The sequence below is a fragment of the Vicugna pacos genome, chromosome 6 (genome assembly GCF_048564905.1).
Source record: "Vicugna pacos chromosome 6, VicPac4, whole genome shotgun sequence".
NCBI lineage: Eukaryota > Metazoa > Chordata > Mammalia > Artiodactyla > Camelidae > Vicugna > Vicugna pacos.
The window spans coordinates 66,430,343-66,455,926 of NC_132992.1; the positions used below are offsets into that span (position 1 = coordinate 66,430,343).

The 25,584-nt window shown below is 44.1% G+C and overlaps 1 protein-coding gene across 12 annotated transcripts in view; it reads left to right on the plus strand.

Moving 5' to 3' along the window:
• Nucleotides 1–25,584, plus strand: part of RAD51B (RAD51 paralog B) — a 582,927-nt gene that overhangs the window by 410,285 nt on the left and 147,058 nt on the right. The window lies entirely within an intron of this gene.

Here is a 25,584-nt window from a genome sequence, read left to right on the forward strand (position 1 = left end):
TCAGAGGTTGCAAGCTGGTGCCCACTGGGCCAGAGTCATACAATATTTTCTAACTCAAGAAATTTTTAATAAAAATGAATTTCTTACTTGTGGTTTCTTGGGGGGAAAACTGTACAAAGGGTTTCAACTTTGCATAAGTGGATTCTTGTAGAAACACAAAGAATATTTAGCTTACTTGTGAGTTCCTAGGCCTAATGCATAGGTTTGTTCAAAAACAAACCGCCCCTAAAAGCAATTGGTGATTAATATTGCCTTTGTTTCATAGCTCAGATCTGGAATCGACAAGGAAAGGGCCGGATGGTATAAAATTTAGGCTTTTCATTGCAGATTATATGGTCTTTGTTGCAGCTACTCAATGCTGCATTGCACTGTGAAGGCAGCTGTCGACAATCCATGAACAAATGGACATGGCTGTGTCCCAATAAAACTTTAATCATGAACACTGACATTGGAATTTCATATAATTTTCATGTCACAAAATACTGTTTTTCTTCTGTCTTTTTTCCCAACTATTTAAAAACGTAAAAATGATCCCTAGCTCATGGGCCATGCAAAAACAGGAGGCAGACCTCATCTGGCCCATCGGCCAAATGGACGTTGGATGATTACCATTACATAATCTTGGACTTGGGCTTCTTAGACCTGACCAGCCCAAGAGGAACAAGCTCAAGTGTTCTGTCCTCTCTGTGCAGGGCAAGGGGCTTCTCCGTTCCTCACTTTTCATATTCAGAAGGAGTTGGGTTGATGTCCCACTTGAACATGGAAGAGCCGAGTTGCTCACCTTGCGCCTCCCAAAGCCTCAGAGGTTAGTCTACATTTCAGACAGCCCAGGTGATGAGTGAGCCTTGTGTTTTTCCATGAGGAACTCTATCCCTGAAGCATCTGTATCCCAGTCATACTTATGCATGGAAAAGGCTAAGTAAAATCTACTAATATCCCAGCTAGAAAGAAAACTATAAAATTACACATATATGCAAGCTGGTGTGTATTCTGCAGTTCAAAGTGTAGTCAGCAAAAACAGCACGCATGCTGTTGCACTGGGAGGAAATCGGTGTCTTTGAAATCAAATACCCTGCCATTGGCATATCCAGGCTTGAAACCCGGCTGCAGCTTTTAGCTTCCACCACATGTTTACATTGGAAATCTCTCTGTGCGCATATAGAGTTTGTTCTCTTATGAAATCATGTCTCTAGGGAAGGATAATTTAAAGCCATTTCCGTTTGTTATGTCTGAGCTGAACTAGACTATTAGGGCTTGTTAACGCTGGATAAACTTGAGCCCTATAACTGCCTTCATCTGCAGATTATAGAATCTGTCCAACAAATTGCATTCTGATGTTTGCAGATGAAGGCTAAGCAAGCAAGGGCCTTTTAATTTATATTCTATCACCATGGTTGTCTGAGGAATCACGGTTTTGACTTTCAGGCCTGCTTGGTGTAGCATAGATGCTAGAAGTCTTGAATGGGCCAAATCCAGAAGTAACTGAGACCCTGAGCTGCATCGGCCCGCCGCGCAGCCGAGCAAGCAAGGCTGGCAGTCAGAAAACTGCTGGCTAAGCGTCTTTCCTTGGAGGCTCTCCCTTCCCCCAGTCTTAGCATAAGTCAGTGTTAGGTCCACTGAAATATCGTGTGTGGTCTGCAGTTAGAAACTTCATTTGAAAATTATATCGTGGCAACCATGAGACAGACGGATAAAGTGAAACAAGTTTTCTTTAGGCTCATGTTAAGTAAATAGAATTACATGAAGATAGCTGGTTTCCCCGACTTGGGGAAAGGGAGGTGATGGCTGCCTCAGGGCGCTAACTCCCTCCGTCTCCGTTCGCCGGGTCCACTGAGCACGCTGCCTGTAACGCTTACATTTAGCTATGTGGCTTATTACCATTCTCCATTTTAGATAGCGGGATCCTAGAAGGTAGGAATTGCATCTGTTTGACTTCTTTTTTCAAAAAGTCTAGCAGAACTGCCAGTATAGCTGCAGGAAGGTCTTAAATAGGATGGCACTGAGCAGCAGGGTGACCGTGCAGCATACTCTCCACCAGCTCTAAAAAAGGAATCCTTCCTTCTGGGCTCCAACCTTACTAACACTGTCTCCATTGCATTCAGTTATTTTCAGTAAGGCACTGTCCTAAATCCAGAGGTTGGTGACGGGGTGGTAATGGGATAAAGAGACAAGTAAGATATGGACCCTCTCAAAAGGTGAGTGTGTATATAAATCACCCTAGTCAGATATGGGGGCAGTGATACTTAAACTGGGCTTTGAGTGAGGAATCAGGTTTTAACTAGCAGGAAGGAGAATCTGCTAGGCCAAGGGAACGGTGTGAATAAAATTCCAAAAGTGGAAAAGTTCCGAATGTGTTCAAGGAGTGTGGGAGGAAGGCCTTCCTGTGCTTCCTTTCTTCTGTCTTTCCTTTATTCCGTAATTATTTGGTGAATGCCTGCAGTAAACCAGACATGGCCCCTGTCTGCACAAAGCTTACGGTCTAGAGGAGGAGACAGCCATGAATCAACGAAGTCCAAAGACAGTGGCAGATTACAGCTGTGATCCGTACCTCCAGGAAGAGGGCTGCCCTGGCCAAGAGAGAGCATTACAGGAGAGTAATTCAACATACTTTTCAGGGCTTTGCTGAAGAGATATCCTGCATCTTGAAGAAAGAGTAGGCACTGATTGGAGGAGAGCATGGCTCAAAGATGGGTCAGAGTGCACACAGCACGTGCAGGAGACTGTGAGAGTGAAGACATGTGCGGTGTTGGACGTGGCCACTGGAGAGTCAGGGAGCAGAGCAGAGTGGGGTTTTTGCCTTTGTTTTAAGAGCAAAGGGAAACCATTGATTTGTATCAAGCAATGAGTGGGAGGAGGTGATGAGAAATGCTTTTGGGAAAGATGACTCCGGCTGCAGTGTGCAGGATGAATTAGAGGTGTAGAGATGGGGCAGGGTGCCCTGCTGGTAGGCAGATGCAGTTTTCCTGGGGAGAGTGTTGGCACCGGGGTAATGGTGGTGAGATGCAGACAAGGGAATGGATTCGAGGGCTAATGATGAGCTTGGCCCTGAGGATGTTGAGTTTGAGGTGCCTGTAAGACACTGAGAAGACAGACCAGGAAGACAAAGGAGTCTGGAGCTCAGTGAAAAGGTCTGGGCTGGGGAGAAGCCATTGAGAGTCATCTCCCTGTAGATGGTGGCTGACCCATGAGTGTGGATAAATGAATGTGAGTGAGTGAATGAATTGGAGGATGAATTATTGAATGAGATTAGGTGAGGAGTGAGCACAGAGTAAGAAGAGGGCCTCTTTTGGGTTGTAAAACACTGTTCCCCAAGAAGCACCTAGCCTCCTGGGCTAATGTCATCCATGACCCTAATTGACCAGGGTCCTTTCTATGAGACATAGTGCTCACTAGGACCTTGGGATACCAGGACAGAGTTCCCTCACTGCTGCCTTGGACACGCACCCAGGGACTCTCCCTCCTCTCCTCCCGTCCCAACCACCAGGCACTGACAGACAGGAGTGTCCACCTTTTTGTCCCTGAGAGGGGTTTGGGGCTTCAGAGAAGAAACTCCAGGGCTTCTGGGACACCTACCAGCTCAAGCTCCCTGAGGCACTTCTAAGTCTGCACATGAATCCGTTCACCCCTTTTTTATCTTTTCTGACGACCCCAAGGATTGGCCTGCCTGTGTCCCTGGCTTTTACTGCCAGCAGGTAGGAATCTGGTGGGGTCAGGGGACATAATGGAGAAGGGTTTAATGGAGAAGGGGACAGGCAGTGTTTCTCCCCATGTTTAGCCTATGGAGTACAGTCATAAGACCGCCTCATCCTTCCAGTTCCTGAAGCAAGCACACAAGTCTTTGGGAGTTTCTGGGGCTTTTATTCCTAGCACTGGCAGAAGGCAGGTGAGGAGCAGAGCGGCCCCCTCTGGCTCCATCCCGAGCCCCTCCCTATTTTGTGTTGTTTTCTTAAACACATATCCCAGTTTCCGGGGTCAGTCCTGGTCTGTGTCAGGTGTCTTGGCATAATTGCCGGTAGCACCTCCTTTCCTTTTAAAAAGTTTAGAAGATAAAGCACGGCCACCCTAGTTAACCCCATAGAGAAAGATAAAGTGATGTACTGATGGTAATGGATTTAGAAAGGACCGAGATCGTCTTTATCTGCATTTTAGTGAACCAGCAGAGTAGCTTTCTGGATATTTTGTCCCAGGAGCTGGACTGAGCCTCAAGTGTGTAGGTGTGGGGGATGGGGTAGTGGAGGGGAGTATGCATATGAGGTGCTGGAACCCAGGTTACAATGCTGCCACAAAGATGTTATTACTTAACATTTTTCTGAAAAGTTTCCATGTTGGGGAAATGTTTCAGGAAGACTTTGCCCATGTCCACAGAGCTATGCTTCAGCTAGGAGGTTTCTGGGCGGCTCAGGCCACCCAACTGGAGTAACCACGTGGGGTCACCCAAGCCCGAGGGTCTCTAAGAGATGTACTCAAATCACGTGTACTCGATATTAGAACCACCAGTGATGTTTGACAAACAAACAAACGTGGATCCTTTCTCATCACCACTTCCATGAAACAAACAAACAAAAAATTTAGAATTGTTGACTATAGTGGTAATGTTTTCTTGACAAAGAGATTACTTGTAAAGCAAGAACATTAGAAAAAGGAGCCACAGTCACCACTATTTTTGGTGCTACATAGGAGATCTGCCTGTTTAAGAACTTTTGCATCTTCCAATAATGCTTTAAACTAGAAAGATGAAGTTTGTTGCTCCTGGGCACTCAGAAGCCTGGAAGCCTGAGAACCTTAGGCTGTCTGGTAGGGAAGATGAATCAGGTTGTTCCTTGGGAAGCTGCAGGCTAGCCTCTGGAGTCACTCATGATTTGAGGAAGAAAAAGAAAACTAAATAGTGGATTCGGGACTGAATTTTGACTCTGGAGCCTCACATCAAGCTCTGAGGGCCTGAGTGCTTTTGGGTAAGCCACGTGACTCAGTTTCCTTTTCTGTGAAGGGAGAAGATAATCCCAGTATTAGAGTTAGTATTCAGCATGTAGGAAAAGTTCCAGGGAAGGGAGTCGTGAGCTCTCTGACCGTGGAGGGAACTGTATCGTACAGCGAAGAGGACTCTGTCTCGTCGTCGTCAGATTCGCACCAGGCAGCCGCACAGTGGGCCCTGCTCAGCAACAGCAGAGGCAGTGCTCCTGCTTAGGTGAGACCAGCGCAAATATGTTCTTACATCACATTTCTTACTTCGCCTATTTTTGGAGACAGAACTTTTTTTTTTTTTGGTTTAACTCTTTCATTGCCTGAAGAAAACATCAGTACAAATCTTACTGAGTGGTAGTTTAGCATCCATATCCTCCAAGTCAGTTGAGCCTCCATGAATAAAGAACGACACTATTATTCAGAGTGACTACATATAATATTCCATTAAATAGCTGTGCTATGACCCATTTATGCATTTCCCAAATGTTGGTCATTTAGGTGTTTTCTAGTTTTCTATTATCATAAAAAAAAATTGTACTGAACATCATTTTGCATACAGATTTCCAAACTTGTCTAACCATCTCCTTAAGGTATATTCCTGAAGTGATACTGTTGGATCATGTTTCTATTTTTGTTTTGTTTGGGGGGGTAATTAAATTTATTTATTTATTTTTAATGGAGATACTGGGATTGAACCCAGGACTTCATGCATGCTAACTTTACCACTGATCTGTACCCTCCCCATTTCTATTTTTACATGAATTGCCAGACTCCCCGTGAGGAAGGTATCATTTTGCATACTTACACTGGGGATTGTATTTTTTTCAGTCTTTGTGAATCTCTTATATGAAAATGATATCTTGCTGTTGATTATATTTGCTTTACTTTGATTGCTAGAGAGATTGAGCATCTTTTGCATGTTTATTGCCTGTTTGTATTTTTCCTATTGTGACTGGATTGTTTAGTTCAGTCTGGAAACTCTGGGAGGGTCATGGTCTGGTTGGTCCTTGGAATGCAGGATGTGGGCTATAAATTATTCTGCAGTTCAACTGCATGATATGAAAGCCTATGGTAAAGAAATTTTTAAAAACCATTAGAATGGTATTTTAAGACTATCCTATTTTATGATTAACTGCCCTGGAGTTTAAGTAGCCTTAACAAAATAAGAAAGTCACAGTGCCAACCGGAGACACCAATCCTAGAGAAGGTGGGACAGGGCTGTGCCCCTCAGCTGCAGTCCGGCAAGCAGTGGCGGAAACCTCTCCAAACTCACACCACCCGGCAGAGGAGCCCCTGCAACCGCCCTGTGTGCTCCACCTGCTCGCAGATGCCACGGGCCTGCCTCTCCAAGTTGTATGACGCATCCGAAATGAAAGTTTACTGCCTCCTCCCTCCAACTCACAAAAAACCATGGGGGGAAGGAAAGAAAACAGAACCCACCAAGAGGAACAGGCAGACCTGTCCGAGGGTGGGGAATTGGCTACTCCAGGGGGCAGCGGGAGAGTGAACTACAAAAGACATAAAGCACACCTCGCTTTAATCCCTTCCATCCGCCCAGCACCCCCAGAAAGCTCATAAAGTCTCCCTTTCTGGCTGATTGGATTCCTTTAGCTCTTGGGCAGGCAGGGTGTTTTTGTTGTTTGGGGAGAGGGCCAGGCGGGGGAGGAGGTAGTGGGGGAAAAGAATGGCCATCCCTGGGGGAGAAGGAAACCCAAGTCCCCTCTCTTGCTTCAAGGTGGTGTGAGTGGTAAACACAGACAGCTGCTGCCTGCAAACACACGGGGGCTGGGCAGCCAGGCCTGTCCGCTGCCCGGAGCAGGACCCAGCGGTTCCTAGCGGCAGTCACTTCCCACAGAAGCCACGCACATCTGTGCTGAGTTTTTTTTCACCTTTTGCAGGCTCCTCTTAGCGAACTCAAAGAAATCATTTTGAATGCTGCTGGCAAAAATGTTGCTGAAAGTTGTGTGTGGTGGGTGGCGTGTTTTTTCTCTCTCTAAGAAGAGTAGCTGTCCTTCTTTGCCAGTATTTGGAAGCTGGAACTGTCTGTTCTTTTTGTTTGGAGCAGAGACTTTAGAGACCAATCCTGTCAGAGACTAGAAGGAAGAGAAAGAAAGAAAAAAAATCCTCTGGTTTGCCTTTGGCCTGGGTACTTTCTGCCTGTTTCTTTTTGACCTTTCTCTGTGTTTGTAGGCTACCGGGAACCCTGGTCAGCCTGGGTCTCGAACAACAAACACTCAAACCATCCAAAAGGAAAATTCTTTGGCAATTAAAAGAATCTCTGAAATTGTGTCCAGTCTTGCTCATTTTCAAACTCCTGGTGACGGCGGAAGAGAAAATGCCCTTACTCATTCTCCATCCCGTGGCCCAGCCTCCCTTCTAGTCCTTCTCTTACTGCTCCTCACGCCTCCCCACAAAACACACTACTAAACTGAGCTGCTTCTGGGGCTTCTCCACCTTTGCAGGTGCCACTCCCTCTCCTGGAACGCGTTCTCCCCACCCTTTCCTGGTGGAGGCCTCCTGGCGGTACCAGGCCGCCCTAGATGCATGGAGCCTGCCTTCCACGTCCTTGAAAGCAGGGCCCAGCCGTAGGTGTCTAGCGCGATGCCTGTGGTGCCTGCGGCAGCAGCCTGTTCATATTAGCAGCAGCAGCGGTGGTGACAGTAATCCTTGCTCTTTACTGGGCACTTCTCACGTGCGTTGTCTCTAATCCCCCCCATAACCCTACATCAGAGGTGGCATCATCTTCATTTTATAGCTGAGGAAATTGAGGCTTAGAGAAGTGAAGAAACTCAGCTAGGGTGACGTGGCTAACAAATGCCTGAACCTAAGTTGGAATCCAGATCTTAACTGATTTCCACTCTATTTCAAGGCCTCTTATTAGATGCTCAATATGTAGCTATTGAGTGAACACGTGGCCCTGAAATTGTTTTCCCAGCTGGGGGAAATCTTCCCGGGGATTTTAAGAGCCACAGCTTTCACAGTTGGTCCCTCATACTGGATTCCCTTGACCTTGTCTCCTTCTCCACCCAGTATCATCTCATCCCTTGTTCTTCACGGAAGAATCCTACCCTCTCTTCATGTTTTAGCTCTAGAGGGTAGAGACGGGGCAAAGGGGTACCTCCTGGCCCTTGTCTCCTGTATCTTCTCTCCTTGAGCTGGTCTTTGTTCTCCTGAAGTCGTTCTCACCACCTCAAGAAACTTAGGCTAAGTTAAATGAAGCTCAGAAACAGTTGAAGATCGGCCATATCGTATGGTTCGAACACACACAGTGTCTCTGTCATAGGCCTTAAGAAGATGCTCACGAACTTCCCTCGGGATTGTTGTAAGAATTACATACACATAATACCTATAAAGGGCCCCTAGTGCCTGGCACATGGCGAGTTCTCAAAAATATATAAATGTTAGCTCTTGTCATTATTTTGATTAATTCTTGACTGAGGTACCAAAATTCCTGAAAGTGAGTGAGACAAGGGAAATACATTAATTAATATCAGTAATTATTAGAGCAATTAATACTTATCACTATGCGTTAAGTGCTTTTTAAATGACCTTTCATATATTAACTCATTTAATTCTCATGACAGTCTGCTGGCGTAGGTGCCATCACCGGCTCTTTTTATAGGGAAGGAGGTGGAGACAACAGAGAGGTGAAGTTGGGGAGCTCAGGGTCAAGTTTCTGGGTCTAGAGTCTACTCTTTCAAAGTCATCACTACTCTGAAAAAGCAGGCCTAAAAGAAACACAGTGAAAGTGTGATATATTTAATTCCTTCTCATTCCTTTCTCAAATGTGTATTTTCGGGGGAATGAGCGTGAGAGGCCAGGCCGCTGGTGTTTTTACCTGGTCCCCGGCACCACCGGGAGGAGGGCGGGCAACCCGGAGTCGTCCATACTCCTGATCAACAACTCAAAATGGGCAGAACCTTGTGCACCAAACCCAACCTCTGTTATGTCCCAGTTGTCAGCTTGGCACAGAACCCCACATGACCACAGCTGAGGCTGTTTTGGAGGGAAGATTTTATTTATACAAAATTGGTTTTCATATTCACTCTTTTCCTCTTGAGGCTATAAAACACCGTATTTCCCCGTTTCTAGAAGCCAAAGCAAATTCTATGGATAAGGACAATTTTTGCATCTCTCTTCCAGAAACTGGTCCTGTGCAGAGAGTAGAATTAACCCAGGGGTTGAAACAGTAAAAAGCAATGTATACACCTGAATGCTATATATTTGCATAGCAAATACACGCCTATATAAAGGGAACTTCATATATAAACTATACATTTGTGTGTGTGTATATGTGTGTGTTAATATTTTTTTTAATCTTTCTGCTTATCTGTGTTTTCTGAATTTTCCTCAGTGTAGAGACAGAGCATGTTCAAGGTTGCAGGCTGTGACTCGGGGCGCCCCGGCTGCAGTGTGCTGGGCTCTCCTCACCTGTGCCGGCTCCTGGCCTCCTGCCTCATTTGGCTCATCCCACTGTGGGTACCATCTCTCTGTGATTCAAGCAATGGGCCAGGGGCCGACGGCCAGGGCTGGTGTCATCCCCTGAATGTTAAAGAAGATGCTCTAGCACAGTGTTTCTACCAGCCTTGTAACCCACCGGGGAGAGCTGGAAACAGGCTGGGGCTGCTGGCGGTGTGTGTGTGTGTGTGTGTTGAAGGCAGAGGCTCCAACTTAGTAAGACTCAGAGCCCGCCCCTCACTGTGGTGCTTCTGTGTGCCCACGTGTAAGATGGAAATCACAGAGATTCTGAAAGAAGAGGTGAAATCGATGCTGTGTTAGCATCTTCGAAAGAGGAGAGAGCGCTGTGCTGTGCGGAGGCAGGCTTCTGGCCGCCTGCTTTTATGTGCATGCCCTGAGCAGGTAATGCTGTGGGCTTTCCTCTGGGCCCCGGAGTGTGTGGCAGAGTAAATGTCCGTTCCGTGTTTACTTTGGCTTTGCCTCGCCGTCACGCTCATCCTGACTCCTCATCCTCCCCTGCCATCATCTTCCCTCGCAGGACGGCACTTGTTCGTTTGTCCCCTCGCCCTCCTTCCCGCCCCCCCACCCCCGCCACCACTCGCTCCTCGTGCGCCACAGAAGGGCCCTCTCTTGACTCAAGACACCCATTAAACAGACTGAGACACTAACAATCAGCGGGCACTTTGTGAGGAGGGCCAATTAGAGGCCGGATTGACCAGGGCGAGCAGCGGGACATCCAGAAAGACGCTTTGCTTCTGGGGAGTGGGAGCCTAATCCCGTTACTGGCTGGATGGAGACTCCTGGGGCCCACGAGCCTCAGTCCTGCTGTGCCTGGAGGGATATCATTGGAGGACGGCCGGGCCAAGGAGGGCTCCTCTTGCCAGCAGCCCCCCTTCCTCCCCCGGCCCCCTCGCCTCTCTTTTCTTTCTCAGTGACACACACTGCAGTGCCTCTGAGGTCATTTGTTTCCCACAGCCTCACAGGGCGCTGTGGCAACAAGGGGGACAATGCTCTCTCACAGGAATGATGGGAGGCCTTGTTTTGCCTTAAATAAGCCCCTTCAAGGGAGCAGTAAGGTCTGTTGTGTGTGCGGTTTGTTTTTTCAGAAAATCCTCTCGCACGTAGTTCCAGTGTGAAGTCCTCAAGGCAACTTCAATGGAAGACATAAAGAATCTTCCGTGCGTCTGTGCGTGAAGGTTTAATTTTATTATTATTGGTGCTTTGAGACCAGGATCGTGTTTTCCCTTCTGCCAGTTACCCTTTTCCCACTCACGCTCCCTAGACCCCAGCGTTCTTTGGATAGTTTTAGGCAGAAATTGGCAGGTGTCGGGGACAGAGGTGCCCGTGTCTCCGTGCTGGCCTCTGACTGCCCTCGGCTGTGGCCAGGCTGCCCCGGGGTGAGCGCCCCGGGGATGAAGTGCTCCGGCACACGGGGCATCCTATCCTGGGCCCGCAGAAAGTGCTTAGGTCTGGATAGCTGGGGCTGGAGTTCACAACAAAGTGAAAGTGAGGTGGGAGGAAAGGGTGCTTTGCCGGCCGCCTCTGAACAGACCACCAGCTTTAACGCTAGAGCTTCAGGGGAATATGTGGAAAGAAAAAGGCCTGTGTGTGAAACATGGAATAAAGAGAAGTCAGGTTCTGTGCCTGAGTTAGCTGTTTAGTGAGGAGAGATGTGCGGTTATGTCTACCCACACCCTGACAGCACCACTAGGAAACAAGGGACAGTCCTATTTGTCTTATGCCTTCCGGTGTTTTAGGTCTTCAGACTGCTGAGGGTAGCTTGTCCTTAGATCTTGCACACGTACGCAGTATTATTTGGTGAATTGTGCTACATCATATAATCTAGATATTTCATCTGGAGAAACTGAGGTTAGGCAGATTAAAGTCTTTTCCCAAACCACATGATGAATTCATTTCAAAGCCTAAGATTAAAACCCAGGTCTTTTAGTTTCCAGATCATTAACTAATCAGTGTGATCTACAAATTCTTTGTCCTTGTTCAAAAAAAAAAAAAAAAGACAAAAGGCAATCAAGACATTCTCTCATCTGAGCTGTGTGTGTTATCAGAAACTGTTTGACTGTCTAAATTATATTTTAAGATTATCTTTTCTTCCTTTTTTTTTAATTGAAGTAGTCAGCTTACAATGTTGTGTCAATTTCTGGTGTACAGCATAATGTTTGTCGTACATCCACATACATATATTCATTTTCATATTCTTTTTCATTATAGGTTACTACAAGATATTGAATATAGTTCTTCCTTTACTTTGTGTAAGTCATATTTCCAGCTGTTTACAAAATTTTATCACCTCTTTGACATATCAGGCGCAAAACCTGTTGGCTTTATGACTGGGTCATTAGAAGAATATAATATTTTCCCCTTACCTTTTTATTTCCTTAGTTTTTTCCAGTGATAATTTTAATATATTTGTGAAATACTCAGGCAAGAAGAAGAGTTTGCCAGATGTTTCTGTTGATTGCTCTATTGCAAACAGAACAATTCAAAGACTGGTATCACTTTTTGATAAATTGAAGAATCATATTTTCTGATAACTAGTTATCCTTGAGGTTAATAAGCATTCCTAAGATTAACTCTTAACAACCCTAGTGTCATTTTAATTGTTCACAAATTCTAAAGTGGGAGTCCTAGAAGTTCTGATAAATGGATTGACATATTGTCTTAATTCTTTGGACCATCTGTTAAATGCTTATTCTCGACTGTTCATTAGCTTCAAATAACAAACACACCAGAGTCAATTCCCAACAGATAGCGAACATCTCTCTCACTTACGGTAATAGGACATTGGCCAGACCATCTTTTCTCTGGCCATGATGGAAGTGTTCCAATCTTAGCTAAAACTAGACCAACTCATGGTTTAGTATTCATTATAAAGGAAACAACACAAATACATAAAAGTCACTAATATAAGGTCTGTGGTAGACGATGAATGGCAAAAGAACACCCGTGATCCAAGGTCCTTAACAAGCTACCTTTGGAAATGTTTGACTCTAGGGAAATGCACGTTGTTCCTGGTCTGCACTCAGGCACCCTTCCCTCTGGGCTCATCTGAACATTTCCCTAGAGATTCTTTGCCTCCTGGCAAATCCCACTGTGTCTTCCAGATGCTCAGAAGATGAATTTGATTAAGTCCAGAATGGTAACTCAAAATGTTGAATAGCTAGAAACTGGCAGTGTGGTGGCTTCAGGAGCTGGTAAATAAATAACAGACTTGTTGTCCCACACCCTAGTTTAATGCTCTCAAGAGGTTCTTATGTTGCTCGCATTAGTGGGCATGTAAATGAAACCCCTGTTGGCCTTGGCAGATATTGGCCTCTTCTGTGACCTTGTTTGACTGAAACAAAAAGTCATTGGTGGAACAAAATTTCAGAGCTCTGAACTTAGTTGAAAGAAAAGGGCAATTCTCTGAACTGGGTAATTGGATCACCCTCCCAAGTGCCCTAGGGCTTATATCAAACATATAAGAAGGGGATTAATAACTTCAGTGTATAAATGAGCTTCAGGCAGCTTCCAACTGTAACATTTCACTCTCAGGAGCTTTAGGATATAAAAACAGATTTTTTTCCAGAGCATTTTGAAGTGCTCTTTATAGAATGCAGGAAGAGACTGCAGACTACTGTGGAATCCTTGTAATTGTGGATGGTCCAGTCTGACAGATGGGCAACTGAAAGCCTCTACAAATGGCCACTTAGTAAAACTGTTCATGAGATGTATTATTGGAACTAAGAGGGGATGACAATAATGTCTTTTCAAATTGTGCTTGGTGTTCATTCCCTTGGTCATCATTTTATTATCTAGATTAAATTTGATGTATCCGTAAAATGGAAAACTCACTGGCTTCCTATTTCTTACAGTTAAGTCATTGAATTCTAAGACTTACCTTAGACTTGTATGCTTTTGTGTGAGTTGTAAAGAGCCATTTGAGAAGCTAAAAACTTTGAAAAATAAATTTGTTCATTTGTTAATTTGCTTACTCAGTATTTATTTAATACTAGGCTTGAGAATATAAGAAAGCATCAAGCAGAGCAAGAGCCATGAACAGGTATTTGAAATACAGGTTCATAAGGATCGGAGGAACACACGGGAAGGGCGCCGTTACGTGTCAGGAATGGAGAGGTCCAGAGAGGGGATGAGAGGTGATTCCAGGAGGTGGAAAAATGGAGAAGCGTAGGCTAGGCAGAGGGTTCAGCCCTAAAAAAGGTGATGCACAAAGGCCAAGTTGGTGAGTGATCTAGCCCAGATTTAAAGGTCTAGGCCAAAATTGCCATTTTTCTCTTGGAGGAGAAGGATCAAGAGGGGTCCTGTTGGGTCCTAAAGAAGTCAGATTATTAGTGATGGAGGCACACTTTTGGGATCACAACTTGGGTAGAAAGGGGGAAAGAAGTGAAAAACTTCTGAAAAATACATTGTTTTGAAATGTATCTTTAAGGGTATGGACATCCTGAGTCTTCTGGCAACCACGTAGAAGCACTCATGGGAGAACGTTCTAGAATTGATTCTTATCTTAATGGCTATAGATCTGTCTGGATGCCAGGAGTTCACAGAATCCTGCTAGTTATTTATTGCTAATTCAATTTAAGGTTTTGTTTGTTTGTTTTTTTAACTGAGGAAATACTACCAAAGCTGGGTAAAGTTGCTTCTAAGAACTAGAATACCAGAAAGCTAATCGGAAAAGGAACTACCTTTAAGCATGACCCAAGTATTTATTTTCACTTTTTTTCTATAGCTTGGCTAGGAACCTATGAGGCAAGTTGTATCTCCATAGTCACAAATGAGTAAACATCTTCAGAGAAGTTAAATAAGTAATTCCACAGCCAGTATGTGGCAAAGCCCCTGTCCTCCTCGTTACCCCTGCTCCTGCCCCTCATAGCTCAGTCTTCAGGCTTATATCCACCTGCAGGAGTAAAGGCAAAATATTTGAATTCTCTCTTACTTGTTTTGGTTTTGTCACAGTTTTCTTCCAATAAAATGACTTTGTTCCATCCTTCCTTTTCTCCCCTATATTACTTGGGTGCTTCCAGCCAGAGGTGGCAAATAGGTTCTATCTTCCATTCAACTCCAAAGGATCAACAGTAGCTGCTCAGACTGCTGTACCGTAAGAGCTTAGCAGCAGCTCTGTAGTAGAGAAGTGTACGTGGGCTGCATCTATGTTATTAAGGCTGCTTTGCTAGCATCTTTACCCCTAAAGTGGTAAATGAGATAAATCACCTAAAGTCCTAGTATAAAAAAGCCATACGTACCTCCCAAAGTAGGAAATACTCTGCTTCTGCATGAAGAAATGAAAAAAGAGCAGTGAATTTATAAGATTTGCAGTCTAAGAATTGGAAGGGAAAGTCTGCAAAAGGCTAGATGAAGTAGATTATAAACATCTGAAGTGTGGCTGCAGAATCAAGTTGGGATTTTCATTTTCAGGGTAACTGCTAGAATCTGTTTGTTGTTTTCTTTTCTTTTTTTAGAGTTATTGTATTTTTATTCCTTCTCTGCACAGTGAGATAGCAGCCACAGAAAGCAACAGCCTCCTGAGTCCCTTGGCTGTACAGTTTAGCCAGTACCCAGCTCTCCTCCCTGCAGCCAGCACTGGCTTGTCCTGAAGAGGCCAGTGATTCATCCCTCTTGGGAGATGAGACATGGCTCCATATTGATATCACCCATCAGGCTCATTGCTTGAATCCCCAGATTGTTCATAAGTTTGTTGCCTTTTCATCTAAAAATAAAAGTCACTTAAGGCAAACAGCCTAGTGCCAGTGGGTTTGGCTATCTGTAACATTTAGAAGCCCATTTAGGAAACCACCATCAAGATTTTCGTGGCGTTGTTTCAGATTTGCCGTGTTGCACTTCAGTACACCAGCCCTTGCACGGAGTGAAGCCAGTGAACTGAGATATGGGAAACCTCTCCAGGAAAATGAGAACACACGGGAGGCAGTACTGCTGATCCACAAAGCATTGCTGTGTCCACTAAGGTTCTCTCTGGGTCATACCGTCGTTCCTTCTCGGGTAGAATGTGAAATTGGGGTTCTCCTCTTTTCAAGGGAAAAAGTGCTAGCTGCTCGGCTTTGGAATTTTGCTGCGACTCACTCAATGACTTTCCTCTTCCATCAACTCCTCCTATTCTTTAAAATGGGTGCCACATCCTTCATCTTCCCTCCCAAGTCATTACACATCATTTCTGGCTGCTAGATTCCATTCCAGAGCCTAGTGCATTTAAGTGATGGATGGAATAATCATAACGACTAGCTCAGTACAAGTTGGCGAGTTGGAAACTGCAGCCTAGTCATTCCTCTGGGTCACACAGAAGTCACCTAGGACAAAAAGTGCTGCATACAACATATATTTTTAAAAAATGATCTTTCTTCTACTGTGTGCTGCAAAAACAAACTTTGAGGGGATAGTTCTCCCACAGGATATGGAAATGGCCTTGGACTCTGTCCAAGGTTAGTGACACAGCTGCTGTTTCCTGCAAGGGACATCCCACATCCAGAAAGGGAAAAAGACAAAGTTAAATATATAGCAGGAGGCTAGTGACTGAACCTATTAACAAGAATGAAAGGATCTGCCTGTTACACAATCTGTTTGTAATAATACACAGCCATTGGCAGGACTTACAGTTTATGTTTAGGAGACATGTTTAAAACTCTCTACCACAGGACAACCAATCCAATAATAACCATAGCATCAACAACATTGTCTACTAATGGCACCTAATAATTTTAAAGTTCCTTTGGGTATCTAGTTTTATCGTCACAACAACCTGGTGAAGCTGGTAAGTTGGATAGAGAGGTGAGCACAGGCAAGCAAGTATGTAAAACAAGGTAGGGAGTTTGGATTTTAACCTCAGCACGTGATAGACATGACGTGACTTACATTTTAGAAAGATCCAGGTTGCTATATGGAATATACACTATAAGGGAGCCAGAATAGAAGCCGGGAGACTGGTCAGGAAACGTGACACTAATCCAGGTAAGAAATGATGTGCCTTGGACTGGTGTGGTGGTGGTGAAGGGGATGGTTAGATTCAGGATAAATTTTGAAGAAACTGCTTACAAGACCTGCAAACAGATTGGAGGTGAAGTGTGACTATGAAAAAAAAAGATCAAGAATTATCTCTGGATTTGGAGGCCTAGATAACTCGGAGAATGCTGTTATTTTTTTTCTATGGAGTTCCATGATGTTATTTAGGCCCAAAAAAATCTAGGAAGGCTGGGGGAAATAGCAGATTGGTGCAGAGGGGAGCAGAGTGGGGATTTCTGTCTTGGAAAAGTTGAGTTTGAAATGTCTGTTAAACATGCAAGTGGAGATGTCCAGTAGGCAGCTTAATATAGGAGTCTGGAGCTCAGGGAAATGGGCTGAACTGGAGAAGGAAAGAGGCCTAAAGACTGATCTCAGAGGTACAGTGACATTTGAAAGTGGAGAAGAGGAGAAATCCATAAGGGAGACTGGGAGAGAAAGGAAGGGAAGGTGGGAAGAATGCATGTGAGTATGACTTTTCTGGAAGCCAAGTGAAGCAAGTATTTCAAGAAGGAAGGAAGCAGACCCAGTGTTGCTGAGAGATTGAGTAAGACGATGACTGGGAATTGACCCTTGGATTTGGCAGAATACAGTCAGCGGTGATCCCGACAAGAGTCGTGTCGGTGGAATGCAGGGGACGTAGCCTGACTAGAGCAGGTTTAGAATCATAAGGAAGTAAAAATGGCACGGGCAACTTTTTAAAGATGTTTTGCTACCAATAGAAACAAGGAAATGGAGTGGTGGCTGGAGAAGTCAAAGGCATTTCTATTTTATATTTTTGTGTTGATGTACATGATTAGTAGAAAGGGGAAATGTGATAATGCTGGGGAGAAAAAAGGATCGCCACTAGGAGTACGAAGACCTGGAGGATGTAAGAAGGGATGGGATGCAGGCCCAAGTGGATGGACTGGCCTTAGGTAGAGGCAAGACCACTTACCCACTGGAACAGAGAAAAAGGACGGCTACATGAGTGTAAATGCAAGCACAGAAGTAGATTTGGTGACATGAGGATGAGGTAGTTCTCTCCTTATGGCTTCACTTTTCTCTGTGAGATAAGACATGAGATGGTCAGCAGAAAGTGGAGGAAGGAAAGGGAATGTCAGAGACTAGAGAAGACATGAAATGGATAAGCTCTATGCTTTGCCACCACTGCCTTTGATTCCTTAATGATTTCATGAGAAAGTAGATACCAGGACTAGACTTGTTAATTTACACATCAGGGAAAGAGCTCAGAAAAAAAGATATGACTCCCTCGGTGGTTGCCAGCAGTGTGAGCTAGAGGAAGTGGGATTTATAAAGGCTAAAATGTTGGTGGTCACGTCAACCACCTCTGAGGACTCTTCTGTCCCAATAGGGTCTGTGGAGAGGGGAGACTACCGGAGCCTTTGCCTCCTTCCTAGCTGCCCAACTTGGCTGACGTTGTGGGGCTCAAGCCATGTTTCTCAGCTCTCGCAGGGGCAAGGCTGACTCAATTCATTCTGTCCCTTATTGAGTTGCTTAGAGTTACTTACCAAACAAACTAAGTAAATTATCATTCCACAGTCATATTATGCCTCTTTCATATTTCTGGAAAAGCTCTTAACTCATATCTGCATGTACTACAGACCCAACAGTGGGTGTTTAGGGAAGGAGAATATTGACTAGAGGACTTTCCTGATGCTGTATGTCTAGTATATTCCCCGGCAGATAATTGAGTTTGACTCAAATGCTGTCTCTATGCTGAGGTTAATTAGAAATCTTACATTCTGAGATCCTTGCTTGGTGTTCTGATAACTAGAAAGTAAAAAGGCTGGGCTGGTGAATGATGAAGTTCTGGAGCTCCTGAAGGAATGGCAACATAAGACCCAAACAGAACTTTCCTTCCTCTTAAAATTGGTGATATTACCTTTTTATGGCACTTTTTACTGCTTCTCCCCAGGAGTCCTGCTGTGATGTACTACATTCTTATGGTTAGTGATATGTTCTTTTCATCTGTATTTTTATTCCTCCATGAATAAATGAAGTAAATGAAGAAAAGTACATACAAATCATGCTATAGTAATTAAATCAAACCAATTCCTTGGAGACTGACCGTGTGTGTGTGTGTATGTGTGTGTGTGTGTGTTTCTTCATTACTTGCTAATCACCCAGTTATTTGCCATGGCTTATTGGTTAACCTAGGTTTGTTACATTTATCATATTATTTAATCCTCAAAACTGCTCTATCATTGCCATTTTACAGTTAAGGACCAAGAGGCCCAGAGAGGTTTAAATTGTCTGTTTAAGACCACATATCCAGTAATTGGGAGAGTCAAGAATTTAACTCTGGTGTCTCTGTTTCCAAAGCCAGAGATCTTTCCACTCCACCACATTGCTTATTACATGGTCAGGGATAATCATGGCTTGGTCATTTGTATTTGTGAAACATCTTTTCTTGAAACTCTGTAAACATTACTGTTTTCTTTGGGATTTGGAGGAAGGAAGGAAAGAACCAACACTTTTTGGACACTTTATATGTGTCAGGTGTAATTTCAGGCACCTTCACATGCTGGGCAGGTCATGCTCTCTTCATTTTACAGAGGAAGAAATGCAACTCCACAAATTAAGTTACCTGGTGCCACAGCTCACAAAGGAGTTAAGAGTCAATCGTGGCGCTTTCCTCAGCAAATGCTAAGCTCCTTCATGCAGGGAGCGAGTCTGATTTTAGTCACTATTAATCCCCCTAGTGTCTAGTACAGGGTCTGACTCTGGCACATTGTAGATGCTCAAGAAAAATTTATTGAATGAATAGTGATTGAACCTGGTACAATCTGCAGTTAGAACTCATCAAGCCTTGTCTCATGCTTCCTGGGGTCTTCCAGTGAGTGTTGATGTGATACAGTGAGAAGGTTCTGAAAGTCAATCAGTGAATTCAGGCATGTTTCTGATAGCAGAACCCTTGCTTTTCTCATAGCTGTGCAAGCTCAGTGATGGAATTGCTTTTCTATCGCTGGGAAAACTCCGGCACAGAAGTCACCTTGGCAAAGATCTTGCAAGTCAGTGGGACAATTTGTGGCACAACTGAAATCTTGAGCTTCTCACCTTTACAAAAGCCCCAACCACTAAATGACCCTGTGGTCCTGGTGGGGTTATAGCTTTCCATAAATCTGGTACTTAATCATTTAAAGAGATGGCAATTTATCTTAAATACATACCTTGTTATGGATGTGACACACTTAGCACAGATGGTCTCAGAAGTTTTTCCTGGCCTCCCCTACCCTCACAGTATCTAGTACGTTAACATCAATATTAGCTTTACTGTTTTAGGTCACTTTGGTATGCTTCTCATTAGCTGGAACCGTAAAGAGCTCAGTTTTACCTGCGCTGAGGGATCGCTAAATTCCTATTGGCATCTGAGTGTACAGTCCCATGTTGAAAGTGAGGTCATGTTTCTCCTGGATTGTGCCTATATCTGATGAGCCTGGGCTGGCGTGAATCCGAGACAATGAAATAATCACACCCATTAGCTCACCAGGGCCCTCTTAAGATGTGGCCTGGCTTTCTATCCATTTCTCCTGCTTGGAAAAACTGACACGGTCATGGTTTGTAAAGGTTAGTGGAGATGGAACCGCTGCGACAGCAGAAACTTTGCACTGCGCTGTTTAGGCTTGGGACCCGTCTGCTGCTTGATCGCGGGAAATGGCACTTCAGAACCTGGGATGCAAGGATCTTCTTTCATCTTCTTGTGTGTGGTGGTAAAGTTGAACTTTCCGACCATTCTTTTTTCCCCCCAAGCCAGCTTCCGTGGCTGGTGGGGAACCTCACTCTGGAGCAGGGGTTCCCAAACTCTTCGCTGTTTATTACATTTCTCTTTACTGACTCTACTTTTTGAAGGTTTAGGTCTAGTAAACAAACCTTAAGGCTTTAATGATTCCGTTGTTGACGCCTAGCATTACTGTGCTGCATGCATCCTTTTCTGCCTCCGACCTCCCTCCCACGGTGCTTTCTTAGGGATGCTCTCTCAGATCCTGTGACTGCTCCTGGGTTGCAGCCTCCGGCTATACCCCACAGAATACACTTGACCTCACCCACAGAGCTCTTTTCCCTATTACAACTAACTAATTATTTGTGTAGCTATTTGCTTGTCTGGGCTGTGGGCACCACGAGTGCAGGGACCACACCTGTCTTGTTCGGACCACGCTTGTCTTGTTCACAGCTATTTCCCCGCTGCGTAAGTCTTTACTTGACACACAGTGGACATTCGAGAAACGTTTGCTGAGGGGATCAATGAATTCGCTGATTTAATTTCCATGAAAAATAAAAGAAATGTGTCCCTCATATTGGCTTGGGAAAACTTATCCTGGGTAAATTTGATAGGATTTTTGAAGTGTTGACAATAGCTTGAATGAAAATCACCAAGGTTAAAGATTAACTCTGGGTGGGAGAAAAGGTGGTGCCACTGGGGAAGATTCCACAAGAGGCTTGTAGAATATTGATCAGGTTCTGTTTCTTCAGCTAGAGGGCTCAGGGACTCAAGGACCCCAGACTCACTCCTGAAGTACGGGGACATGCCAAATAAGCCACTTGCAATTTATTCCATGCATAACCAAGGCAGAGTCATCAGGACCACCTGAGGATTTTGTGAAAAGTGAGAGTGTTATTAAAGTAGCCTTATTACTTTATAGTTCTTTTTATTGTTCACCTAACTGCCTTGAAAACTAGCTGCTTTTCCCTGCTCACGTCTCTGGAGACACGCACAGCTGCTGCAGACAAGCTCCCCTGTCTCTCCTTTTGTATCTGCTACCTCTCGGGCCCATCTCGCTTGCCTAAACCACCCACTGAAATGAAACCAAATTAAAAACAAGGACCTAGAGATAATCATACTAAGTGAAGTAAGTCAGACAGAGAAAGACAAATCTCATATGACATCACTTATATGTAGAACCTAAAAAAAATGACACAAATGAACTTATTTACAAAACAGAAACAGACTCACAGACATAGAAAACAAACGTACGGTTACCAAAGGGGAGAGGCTGGGGGAGGGGTAAATTAGGAGTTGGGATTAGCAGGTACCAACTACTATATATTGAACAGGTAAACAACAAGGTCCTACTGTATAGCACAGGGAACTATATTCAGTAACTTGTAATAACCTATAATGAAAAAGAATATGAAAAAGAATATATATATATACGCATATATACGTATAACTGAATCACTATGCTGTACACCAGAAACTAACACAGCATTGTAAGTTAAATCAGCTATACTTCAATTAAAGAAAAAAGACTTGGAGATAAGTGCTAGAAAAAAAATGGATGAAAGATTTGAAAGTGATTCTTCCTGGGGAAGGGAAAATGGACAAGAGCAAGGCAGGGGGCTGGGGACTGCTCTTTGTCTTACTGTCAGAAAATAGTTGACTCTTTAATCTATGTGCATATATGACTAATAAAAGAAATTAAGTAAAAAAAAATTTAAAACGAAAACAACCAATCACCCAGCAATGGTCAGTTGAGCACCTACTGTGTGCTTTGTATTATAAGCTGTGATTAGAATGCCTTGAGTCTTGTCCTGAGCTTCCTGGGGTCTTGTAGTGGATATCATCATGCAAGAATGAGAAAGTTATCAGAGAATGGCCTGATGTCAGGGCAAGTTTTGTAGTCTTTCCTGATGATCTGATACCTTCTTATATGAGTCACAATCCTTGGAACTATCCGAGATATCTTGGAAAAGTCACAGCACCTGCCAACACAGTTGGGCAGAGACCCAAGTGGGATGACCAAGTGCGGCGTTGCTCCATGGTATTCAGAGACCACCTGATACCAGAAGCCTGTTAGGCCCAGCTCCAGGGGAGTGTCAAGGGAGCAGGCCCAGTCAGCCCTCTCATGGGACTGCAATCAGAAGTTATTTGATAAATCAGTAAGGCTGAAAATATTCTTGGCAGTTTAAACAGGCAGAAGTAAGAACATGCTTTCTGTAGTTACAATGAGTTCATTATGCAAATGCCGGAAGTGACCCAAATCATTGATTGGCTAATTATACATAAGTCAAGGACCATGGTTCTTACGTCTTTATGTGGGAATATTCATAAATCCCTTGAGTTCAACTCCAATAAGGAGGAGGAATGCACCCAGGGAAATTGTAGGCTGAAGTCTGGAATGCAGATAGTATAGGATGTTACTGGTCTGAAATGGAAAGCCTTAATGTATTATTGAGTTTTACAAACCAATTCTTGGAAAACAGATTCCCTAAGTCTTTCCCAGCTTTCAGATGGGATGTAAAACTAGAAGCCTTAACCTTTACTTGTGGTTGTCTGAAAATCTACCCTATTTTTCTTAGGAAGGCAAGCAGTTGCCTTAACACCTTGGCCAGATTCCCAACATGCACAGGGTGGCCCATTTAAAACAGGCCCATGGATGCTTCAGAGTGAGGAAAGGGGTTTGTTGTAAAGCGCCATGTGTATGTGGGTGTTTAATGAATATGAGCTGATTAAATTGGCCACCCTGAATTATAACCTCATACCTTCTGCAGTTCCTCTCCGGTTTTTAGCTTGAGACGATGTTCTTCCTACTTTTCTGCCCAAACTTGTTAGGCAGAAATGCTACCACTATTAAAACTGCTTGCGCTTTCCATCCAAGGTTTCTTTGTTTCAGTGGTGAGCAAAAGAATCTCTCCTTGGAAAGAGCTCTCTTATAAATGGCTCGCCCAGCTGCAGTGATGTTCTGCATCAGCCACACCCACATCACCTCCCCTTCAAACCTTCTCGCCTCCATCTGCTTCCCTGTCTCTGGGCTAACACAATGCCAGTATCTGTCTGGAGCAGATAGTGAGCTCTGCCACAAACAGAGGAGGCCTTGTCTAAAGAAGGAAAAAGCTCTGCTCTAGAAATCAGGTGACCTGGGCTTCTGGCTTGCTTTTGCTAATAGCCATCTGTGTGGTTTAAGGGACTCACTTTGTCTTTCACAGGCCTGAGCTCCTTCATCCATAAAAAAAGAAAGAGTGAGACAAAAATCAGTATTTCTCAAAATCGTGGGCTGTGGATACTTGGCGTCTCCAACTTTTTTTTTTTAAAGATTCTTTTTCATTATAAAGACAATGCTTTGCAATTAAAAGATATTTTCAAAAAATAAATTTTAAGTTTTCTAAGTTATTGATCCTGGAACTCAGCCTAAGGTCTCCTAGAAGTTTTTAAATGTGTTTGGGGCATCTCAGATAATTGTTCCCCCTTAAAAGTGGTCCATATATCATTACAGTTTGAGAAACACTGGATGATTTCCATATCTTCATAAACTGGATACAGAGGTGGGACAGAATATTAGCTTTAACTTTCTTATCCTCATCTTCCTCGACCTAGTGACTTTTGGACCACCCCAATATGTTTGAGCCTGTGAGTAAATAGGTTGCTTTGATTTTCATAACTGAAATAGCCCCTGTTTTCAATCCCTATATATTAATTTATAAAGGGCATGTTTCTTCCAATAGCCACTTCTCTTTCCCTTTAAAAGACTCAGACTCAGATGAATCTGAATCTACTGGTGACTGACCTGGTCGAGACCACCTTCCTCTCTAAAGGCTTCTGTGTTGACTGAAGTGAAGAAATGAGCTCCTCTCATGTGTAACTTCAAGCCTGAGCAATCACAGCACAAGTTTAGGTACGCCTTCCACCTGCACGGTATACACAGGGCCTTCTTTCAGGTACCTTATCTTTTGTGAGTCTCAGTGCAACCTCGTTTTGTAAATAAACAAGTAGAACAAGAGCCCCATGTTACTGATGAAGGCACTCGGGTCCAGAGAGTTGTATGTTCTGAGTTTACTTGTTCTTCACAACAATGCTTCTTCATCCAGGAACAGCACCCGAGTTATACTGTGTAGCTATTGTTTGCCATGTTGTGCTGTTCCACTGTGGTTTGTTCCGGGAAATCCTAAGTGGAGCTTCTCATTCAAGGATAGACTAATATTGCCAGGTTTATTCAGCCTGACATAAGTCACATGACATTATTTACTAAGAGACCTAGCTGGTCTCACCCAACCCAGTTCCTGGTACATAGAAATTACTCAATAAGTATTTATTGGATGATGAGTGAATAGATGAATAAATCTTTAAAAAAAATCATCCTTTCAATAAAAATTTATACATAGGGGATATTTTTTTGCTGCTGAGATTTTTGCCAACATTTTTTCAAGTTCTGAGTCAATAGGATTTGCTCAAAGACTGCCAAGTGCTCTAAAGGGAGAAGGACAAGGAATTACTGAGAGAGAGGTGGCCTGGTAGGTCAGCAGAGGAAATACACTTTCTGGCTTTATCGCCCTTCCTGTCTGTGATCGGTCTCCTAGGCCTCAGGGTGGATATGGGAGATGGTGTCCCTTCATCTGCCTGGAGGTGACTAAAATTCTCACTTCCACCATCGGGAGAGGAGAGAAATGATGGAGGTGTGTGTGAAGAGTACATGGAAAGGCAGATAAATGTAACCAAGTTAGAAGGTTAGGATGGAGAACAGAAAAGTTGGTGGGAAGACAACTTCTGTGGTCAGAATGGAAAGGGGAGACGTGTTTTGTCTGCTTCTTCCATAGTGTGGTTTGGCTGCCTTCCCTTCACTTCCCAGGAGAACTATCAGTGACCAGGGACATCACGTTTCAATCAAGGCAGCCCTTGCTGGGCTGGGAAGCTAGGCTCCCACGGGTGTGGTGAAGTTACAGCAGGCTGAGGAGGGAGGCTGCTGGTCACAGAGGGATCCGCTCGCCCTCTTTTGCCGATGGCGGCTGCCGTGGTGTCTATAAATGTCTAGTGTGTACTCACACACTCATAAATGCTAGTTATTGTACGATTACATTGTCTGTGAAAGTGGATTGCCTGGAAATGTGATTCCACTTCATTTTTTATATACTCATTGTTCCTGGAACCACTTCCTGAAATTCCAGGCTTTTATTTTGCTCTCATTCTCTTAAATTGCCCCTTTCTTAAAGCCCCAGGGTTCTGGAGATGTTCTTATGCTGAAGTGTGCTTCTAAGTCGCTTCTGGGAACTAGGCAGAATTGTCTGGCTCCGGTTGGCCAATGAGGAGGTGACTTTCCCTCCCAGTTACCCCCCTCTGACTGGGGTTGTGGGTCGTATTGAAAAGCTAAGGATGTGAGGGGACCAAAGTGAAACTGCAGAGTATATCCACCAGCCAAACTGAAACAC